The sequence below is a fragment of the Haliotis asinina genome, chromosome 3 (genome assembly GCF_037392515.1).
Source record: "Haliotis asinina isolate JCU_RB_2024 chromosome 3, JCU_Hal_asi_v2, whole genome shotgun sequence".
NCBI lineage: Eukaryota > Metazoa > Mollusca > Gastropoda > Lepetellida > Haliotidae > Haliotis > Haliotis asinina.
In genome coordinates this window covers 40,323,091-40,332,804 of record NC_090282.1, presented here as the reverse complement: position 1 = coordinate 40,332,804, position 9,714 = coordinate 40,323,091, and the positions used below count along the sequence as shown (strand labels likewise).

Below are 9,714 nucleotides of genomic sequence, written 5' to 3'. Positions count from 1 at the left end.
AAAAAGGTCATTAAAACATCTGAATGTCACAAGAATATCTTTAAATTTTAAGGGAATAAATCGAGATTTGATACAATTATATCAAACATGTATTAATTTATATGTTCTATTGTCAGCAACCGGATCTTAATACATGCATAGGCAATGTACGATTATTCAAAACCAGATCTAAATCCACAACTGTTCAACCTACAGTCTCGATGATGACATCCATACAGTGATAGATCTGGTTTGGCTGTTCCAGTGATGTAGTGGTGGATGTAGTTGTGTCGTAATTAGTGGTGGCTGTGTTGCGTCCCATCTTGTGTCGGTGGCTGTGGTGTCTATATGTACTGGTTATCGAAAGTCACCGATCATCACACCATCTCTTTTCAGGACCACCCGTACCATAGTTATACCTCCCCGATCGTTACTTTGTGAACTTCAACCCGTAACCATACAAGAAGCACCACGTGGACAACCTTTAGATGAGGAGGCTCTGATTGAACAATTGGGAATAGAGAAGGATAACTTGACATCTCAGGAGATAGAGCAAGGCCTTGATGTTATCCTGAGGTTCAAAGATATTTTTTCCAAACATGAAGAGGACCTTGGCCACTCTTCAGCTGTTCGACACAGAATTGATTTAACAGATGACCATCCTTTCAAACAGAGACATCGTCGAATACCACCAGCCATGTTTGATGAGGTTCGGAGTCACTTACAACAGTTGTTGTCTGCTGGAGTCATCCGAAGATCTCACAGTCCATGGACTTCAATTACATCAGGATTGTCCTTATCATAAGTGATGACGGTTGGAGCTATTTCAACATCAGAAGAAATGGAAGCCTGGGATGTGTTTTGAAGAAGAGCACATAGTCTAGGTGTCTTCAGTCCCTTGGTTACCTGACCCTTCACCACAATTCTACTATTAGGAGGGATCCGGACATTCTTCTCCTCAGCGCTCCTCACCAGTCCAAGTCTCCACCTGTTCCGTTCGAGCTCTTTTTCTCCTAGAGCAATAGTCCTGTAGGTTAAATACCATGGAGTCCGTAATGGGGCCTTCTGTAAAAACTTGTCTCCATGTTGATTCCTGCAGGTATTCAATAAACAGTTTAAGATGTTTGTTCCTAGAAGCACTGGTACTCTGGCACTGTATCTAGTAGCAGGTACTACAAGAAATAAACATGGAATAGCATCAACATCAGTCCCTCCTCCGGTGAGTGTTACATCCACTTTGATGAATCCTTTATAGGGTAATGTCTCACCGCCAGCACACTCTATGTCCAGTATGTTTCCTAGTGGCTCTAAGGCAATGTGTTGTAACTGTTCCTCATAAAAAGCTTCAGATACCAAAGACACAGTCGCTCCCGTGTCCAGCAAGGCTCGGACCGGTTTACCATCAAGCAGGATGTCATCTTCATTTGCACAACCAACCAATCCTTCAGGTACTCTGTTGGGGCTCTGAAGTAAGTCTAGTGGTGACCCCTGCCCATAGACCCTTGCCAGTTTAAAGGATGGCGAAGATGGTCTAGACGAACCCTACATCCAATTGCAATGTGTCCTGGGTAACCACATCGGAAGCAGACAACTTCCTGTGACCTTCGAGGATTAATGCTCTCATTTGGTGGTGGTGGATACTGGTTTCTTGGTGCACCAACTTGTGAATTAGGCTTAGGTAATGTAGGTCCAAATCGCCTATGATTAGAGTCCGTTCCTGTACCTCTGTAGTAAGAGTTAGCTCCATCACCTGTGCCTGGTGGCATTCTGTGATCCGGTCCTTTACCCGACCTTGAAGGCAAGTAGGATCCTAATGGGGTAGCAATCTCATCCTGAGAGTCAGATGGTAAAATATGTTGGTATTTGCCTTTAGGGTAACTTTGTTGACTGGAGGCAAATGACTGGTGTTGGTAGACATGGGCTGTCTCCTGTTGCTTGATCTTCATATCTGAGACCTCACTTTGTAACTGTTAATATCCTATCAATATCCTTCTTTGTCACCATATTCGACTCGGCTGCCATCTTAGCAGTAGCTGTCCTATTCCTAGCTGATGGCATCGGATCTCTTCCTTGCTTCTTGTCGTATTCAATCTCCCTCAAGGATATCCTTAGACCATCAAAAGTTGGTATTGAATCGAACTTATGACCAGATACACTCTTGAGTGATGGCCTAAGACCACCCCATAACATGTTCCTCAGCATGTCATCCTGATCCTGAAAAGAGATGGTGTGATGATCGGTGACTTTCGATAACAGGTGTTCCAACCGGCATCCCCAAGTGGCCACATCCTCAGTTTCACCTTGGGAGGCACTATAAAATTGGGCTAACAGAGCTTCCTTGCGTTGAACAGTACCATAAATACTGTAGAGCTTGTTCAGCAAATCCTGTGTTGAAGCCTTGGATCCTAATCTCATTGCTACTCTTGCTGCTTCTCCCTTCAAGGAATGCCTGATGGCCTGATCCATAACATCGGGGGTTTAGTTCGTTGATTTCAAGAGACAATCGACTTCATAAGTCCAAAGGTCAAATGAAGTGTCCTTGCCCTGGAAATCACCGCTAAACAAGGGTAGCTTTGGAAACTGATGGTAAGCGACAGCTACAGGCCTAACATCTGGTGTTACTGACTGAGGGGTATTGGTAGCAGGAGGTACAGATGCCTCTTCCTCCTCTCTTTTGAGAGGACCTTCTTGGGAATACATTCCCTTAATCCAGGCTTTAAAATCCTCAGGTGTGTCGGCCTTTGGGTGCATCCCAAGCCTCTTAAAGAGCGTGGCCATTCCTTCCAACTCTTCATCCTTGAACTCCATGGTTAATTGAGGTAGCAGAAGTAAACGAAATTTAATTGCCCAAAGGCAAAATGAGGTAGTGTTCCAAGTTAAGACACCACTATGATATGCAATAACAAAGTGAACTTATGCTGTCCACATCAGAATAAAGGGAAACCACAATGATATCTACATGTCAGCTGATATCAGTTTAAAATAGTTCCCAAACTGCTTTGACGACAAAAGAACGATAGTCGGGGCTCCAAGAACGAGTGGAATGTCTGAAAAGTTCAGAGACAATACAGCACACTGTAAGAAATGTATAAATATTTGCGCGAAAGGGCGAAGGAGTGAGTGGGTGAATTGTGTTTAACACCACTCCAAAACAGCGCAAGCTGCAAAGGGAATTACCAAAGTAAGAAGCCCAAGCAGGTGTACACAAGTTGGAGCTGACACATATTTAGGTATAAGACAATGCATTTCCTAAGTTTACAATGTGGATTTGCAAAACTAATACTAAAGCTACAACATAAGTATGTAGGACAACATGAGGGATTGGGAGGGGCAGATTATTAAGAATGTCAAGTGTATCAAGAAGGTGCGCTAGTCTGTCGTCATTCAGTTAGTACATTAAAACATATTTAATTCCTTTTATGCTTGCTATGTAGTTGTACTTGCTTACCTTTTATTTGATTAGAGACGAACAGAAAGTAGAAATGAAATGAAGTCACTTTCATACACACAAGCACTCTGAATACCAAGTTAACTGAAGATAAACAAGAGTTAACTAAATGTATTTAAACTAAACTGAACTAAATTCAACTAAACGAAGCTCACATAACTAAAGCAATACAGAACTAAATTGTGGCAAATAACTGATGAAATACAATATAGCTATATACACAAAGTTGGTACCAACAGTATCCTGATCAGGAGCTGACACAGAAGCACAATATAATCAAGTAAATGCAAAATGCAAGGTTACCAAACACAAGTTATAAACAAAGTTACATTTTAGAGACCTGGCGCCAGGTAATTACGTTTACAGAATACAATGAAAGATGCTAGCTAGCAATGATGTTGAACAGTCAAACATTCATTCAACTCACGTGAAACGTTTCCAGGGTTTTTTTGAGAAATACCACGTATCCAATATTGGAAAAGTCACATTCAAAACACAGATATAACGCAAATGTCACGTGACAATGTCAAATGTAGTCAGAACAGGTGCTGATATTCCAGGAATATCCACAGGATGTTGCTGGCGTTCAATCTATGTCCTACATGGTGGCAATGTCCTCACTGGGGGCTCCATTTGTAGCAGGGCAGTGAATGTACAGACGACAAACACACGCTACGGGTGTGAGCTATTGCCAGAGCAATCTTTATTTTCGTGGTCGATAAGTCAGCATACCCCAGAACTGGAGGCATAGAAAGGCATGTCTTGATCCTATCAAAGGCATGTTGCTGGTCCTGACCCCACTTGAAACCCATAGTCTTTGAGGTTTGTTTCCTTGATCTTTTGACAGTCCTTGGGCATCTAATGTCGTCTTAGCAAGAAAGAAAAATGGAACTCTGAGGATGTGTATAGATTTTAGACAGCTGAATAGACGTACCATCAAGGATGCTTATGCCCTACCACGTATCGAGGAGCTGTTAGACTGTTTAGGAGGTATGACCTATTTCTCAGTTCTGGACATGAAGAGCGGGTACCACCAGGTTGAGATCGAGGAGAGCCATAAGGAAAGGACTGCCTTTACTGTTGGACCTCTGGGCTTCTTCGAATATAACAGAATGCCATTTGGACTCTCCAATGCCCCAGCAACGTATCAGCGTCTTATGGAACAATGTCTAGAGGGTCTCCATCTGAAGATTTGCCTCATCTACCTTGATGACCTCATCATCTTTTCCAAGACTTATGAGGAACATATTAAACGTCTGGAGATGGTTTTCAAGCGACTTCAAGAATGTGGTCTCAAACTTGCTCCCAAAAAGTGCAAGTTTTTCAAACACCGAGTGAGATATGTTGGATATATCGTTTCCGCTGAGGGTATTGAGGCAGACCCAGAGAAGGTGGACAGGATAAAAAACTGGCCTACACCATCAACACCTGAGGAAGTTAGGAAGTTTCTCGGATTTGCTGGTTATTACCGTAAATTTGTGAAGAATTTTTCTAGTATTGCCAGACCTCTGTCTGACTTGATGCCAAAGACTGTCAAAAGATCAAGGAAACAAACCTCAAAGACTATGGGTTTCAAGTGGGGTCAGGACCAGCAACATGCCTTTGATAGGATCAAGACATGCCTTTCTATGCCTCCAGTTCTGGGGTATGCTGACTTATCGACCACGAAAATAAAGATTGCTCTGGCAATAGCTCACACCCGTAGCGTGTGTTTGTCGTCTGTACATTCACTGCCCTGCTACAAAGCCACAACTTGAGTTTCATGTTTGAGCTTTTTTCTCGTGTAGGCATATATTTGGCATTCATACACACGGTACCAATGATGTAAAAAAGTAATTACCTTTATTATCAAGGGCGTGGATGCCATCGTCCTGGGGCCGGAAATGGACCCTGAAGTCCCCCAGAGGCAGGACGACTGTTTTTGTTTTTGTTTTTGTCCATGGAAATCGGATGTGCTCGACGTTATCGCCGAGTAGGGGTGTTTGTTTTTGCCATACACTGCCATACACTGCTAAACAGAAACAAAAACACACCAAGAAACAAGTCCAATATTAAAACAAAAATATATCTGTACACGGGCGTATTATAATATCTACAAACCAGAACTTACAATACAAAAGCCTATCAACAGTACCAGATCACATCGCACAGACTATTAGTTTAATGTATGTATCAAACAATCCAGTGTTGTCTGTAGATGAGACAAGACATTAAATGAAAAACTCTCTCTCACACACACCCGAGTGACTGTTGCCCGAACAGCTTTGGCTTGTAGATGACTCCAATTCTGACATGATGTAACATATGATATGAAAGAAAGTGAAGAGGAGAGCTAATTGTAATTAGCTGAATGTATCAAAATTGATTAAGAGTTATCTGACAGGCCATTTGATAAGCTACAACAAGAGCTTAGACGCAGTTATGGACCGTGAAGCATCGTTTTCTAATCATTTGGATAATGTTATTTCATCAAATAGTTTACGAATGTGAAGCTTTTATCAACCATAACTTTGAAATTTAGTTTTTTCTATACTGTGTTAAACATGTGACACCAAATGAATTGTCTGTTCTATATATCAGGACAAAGTTAGTTCTCCCCTGTGCATAAGCAGTAAAACTACAATGGCGGTCATCTTGGCCCCATCATCAAGGGGAAGGTATCACGCTACAACACGACATTCAAGTTATCTGGGGTATCTGACGTTGAAAAAATTGTTTACACGGCAATACAGAAGATTCATAACAGTTGATGGGAAGTCTGTGTCAAACATGCATTGGCAGTTGAAAATAAGTACTGGAAACTAGATGGTATTAGAGAAGAGACCATCACACCAAATTCTCCGGTACATGTGCATGAAAAGACATCGCAATAGCAATTTGAAAACATCATATAAATTATGTGACATATTTGATTTTGAGATGACCCCTTTCTGTCCTACACCTGTATTGACACCGTTAACTAATGCAAAGTGCACGTGCTTTAAGTCACGTGACAGTGACATGACCTTCCGAACATAATATAAGAATGCGACCTGCCTATTTGCATGACCGGGTCGCTGTTCCGGTAAGTAGCTCAACACCCTTGACATGTGAGATGTTGTTGTCACTTGAAATAATGACACGGGCTAATAATCTCTTATAGACAACTTTTTTATTATCTAGTGATAAATTATGACAATTAAAATCCTCAATGGTAGAAGAATCATAATGCCTCATGCCAAACTGGAAACCAGACTAAGTAAACTTATCCTCAGTACTTTTCGTTACACTCCACTACTGAGTCTAACAAAACCTTACGGGAGGTCGCGTCAGGTAACCTTTGAGATTGACCAATCAGAACACAGCTTAACAAATCGCAAAAGTGGACATTCGCACATACCTTTTGAACTTTTTACCTCGAAAAGATTCGTACCCGAACGATTCCGAATGCTATATAACGTACGCTCGCTTCCGGGTGATGCACACGGCGTACATACAACCATGACAACGGTGACTAAACAGTCGCCGAAAATAGTGTTTTTGGCAATATTCAAGCACGTTATCTTGTGGAAATATTAGCTAATGGTAACCATGTCAACAGAAACCCCAAAGCGTATATATTGCAGGTCAAATAACTGTGTTATATGCAGATTTTTGTTTGTGGAGAGATCCCTGTCAGTGACCTGAATATTTTGAAAGTCCCTCCAATCCCTAAATAGTAGTCGTTGTCTGATGGGTTAAATCTGTTCAACCATCTCGCATTTGATTGGACGGTCATTGGTCACTCAAAGGTTACCTGATGCAACCTTCTACTAGGTTTTGTTAGACTCAGTGGTGGAGTGTAACGAAATACACTGAGACTAAGTTTACTTAGACTGAATTGGAAACGGAGAACTCTTATAGTTTTAAAGTAAAGTTACCAAACACCGTCCTGAAACATTTTCTGCCAAACTATAAACAGGAAACAAAAATAACTGATTCTAGTTACAAGAATAAGGTAAACTTTCAATAAATAAATCATCCCCACACATTTCTGTGAAAAGTCGGAGAATCGTTAAAATCCCCTGCCTCAAAGAATAAACTGTAAAACATTGTATTACCACGACATGACCATACAAAATTACTTGTTTTGTCCCCAAGCCACCACTCTAGAAGACACAAGTGTCAAAAACATAAAAAATTTCAACATTGGATGTAAATGGACACATTCGGTGTTACTTTTTGTGTACATTTAACTGCCGAGAAGGCAACACACGACAATACAAGATGGCGGCCAAAATGGCGGCCATTTTGATTATTTTTAAGAGCGAAAACATGTTAAAAATTTTATTCATCCTTTAACAATACACAAAAGTCAAAATGAAAGGGATCAGATTGATAGTTGTAAAACTATCCATGATTAACTTTGAGATGTTGACGGGCAGCAAACCAAATGTCATGAAAATGCTTACAGACCCCCACCGCATAAAATGGCCTGTGAAAAAAAAAAGATATCACTGAGAGTATTGCAGGCCTTTTCATGAGCCCAAGACAGCACACTAACTGAAAACAGTGTCAAACAAAATCAGAACTGGGGAGGCTACGACATCAGATTTTTCAGCTGCCTCCTCCTGGACAATAGATGTTCAAGCATCCGCCCGTCACTCTGAAGACACGGCTTCGACTCAACGCTGTTTCTGGTGACTTCTGTAGGTATTTTCTTGAAGACTTCTTGAAAAGGCCGTAAATGTTATATCACTCAGTGATTAAGGTCTGGCACTAAACATTACCATGATTACATAGACAGGACAGGAACATAAACCGAATGTTCCGTTAACTGAGGTGAGAGTTCCAACAGATGGTCCGCGCAAGATGTACTCGGTGTGACTGGCTCAGACTGATAGGACAATGAATGTGACAGGTGACACGTGGATAGCCCTAACCCTAGTGTAATCCTCTTACACATGCGAACGCATGGGGTCTAGATTCCCATTACAGTGTTTTGTCCAGGAAAACTCGTTGTTGTAACACAATGCAGACTTGAGACGGTGATAATTACCAGGAACCGCCTTCGATGAATCAACGAATCCACATGGAGATGTAACTGAAGATAATGTAACTGACCTTGGTGCGACATTGTTGGAATGCCAGTTCTTCTCACTCCCTTCTGATCACAGATGGATTCACGGTTCACGGCCCCTGAAACATATCATTATTCCTACAAACCATCCCTTTCTGAAAGACAAACACGAAAACTGAAGCTGGACCAAATTGCCTCTGGATCAGAATCATCCTTCTAACGTGGGGATGGGTTGGGGGTTGTGGCTCACTGGCTGAACCCTAATTGTATCACTCAGAGAGCTCCGACAGCTACATTTAAACTATACTGAACAACAAAAGAAACGCAAGTTTCGAAAACAAATTTCTCATAATAGTAAGCGTTTATGTTCATGTCTTCTATTCAAAGGCTTGACAAAAAGCCAGACTTGCGTTTCTTTTGTTGTTCAGTATAGTGTAAATGGAGCTGTTTCCTGTTTTCACTGAGTGATACATTTAGAGTTCAGCCAGTGATGAGACTACTCGCAACAGATGCTACCCATCTCATCTCATGACACGATCATTCAAGTGGTTGTACAAATGATTATAAGACACCCATGTTTCTAGTTGATATATTCATGTTTATGCTAAGGGAGTATTCTTGTTGAACATCAGTTTATGACAAGAACCTCGCGTTGATAGTTAGGTCAGTATGAAAGAATCGGGTATCCTTTACTTCCTTTGAGTAGTATATTACAGATTGAGTCTGACAAGAAATGGACTTGAAATTCAACCTCAAAGGGCTTAGGCGCCGAGCCCACTTCAGTGTATTCTTTTGTGAATGACACCCTTGAACGTATGTAACTCTTTGAGAATAATGACTAAAATTGTTTGTTGCTTTTGTGAAGGATGCCAAAAATGACTTGGTACTTTTGTGTATGACACCATTGAATGATTGTTACTTTTTGTGAATGCCTAAAATATTCCGTTACTTTAGTGACTGGCACAATTGAATGACCTTTGCTTTTGTGAATAAGAACCTTGTTACTTTTGTGAAGGGAATACTTCCGTGAATAACACAACTGAAATGCTACTGTTACTGTGTTACTTCACACTGATGGCAATGAAAATCATTTGACACGTGTAGTATTATGTTGGCGAAACCCCGAGGGGTTGAGGGTGGTGTAAACCATCCAGTGATTGTAATTCGTAAAATGATTCTGGCAATCGTCACTTTATCCTTACCTAAGAGTGCAACACTATAAATCAAATTGCAGCTTCAGTCACAGCAC

At 41.2% G+C, this 9,714-nt stretch overlaps 1 pseudogene; it reads right to left on the bottom strand.

Annotated features, from left to right (window-relative positions):
* Nucleotides 1-975: 975 nt before the first annotated feature.
* On the bottom strand, nucleotides 976-4,239 carry LOC137278885 (uncharacterized; annotated as a pseudogene).
* Nucleotides 4,240-9,714: the final 5,475 nt, after the last annotated feature.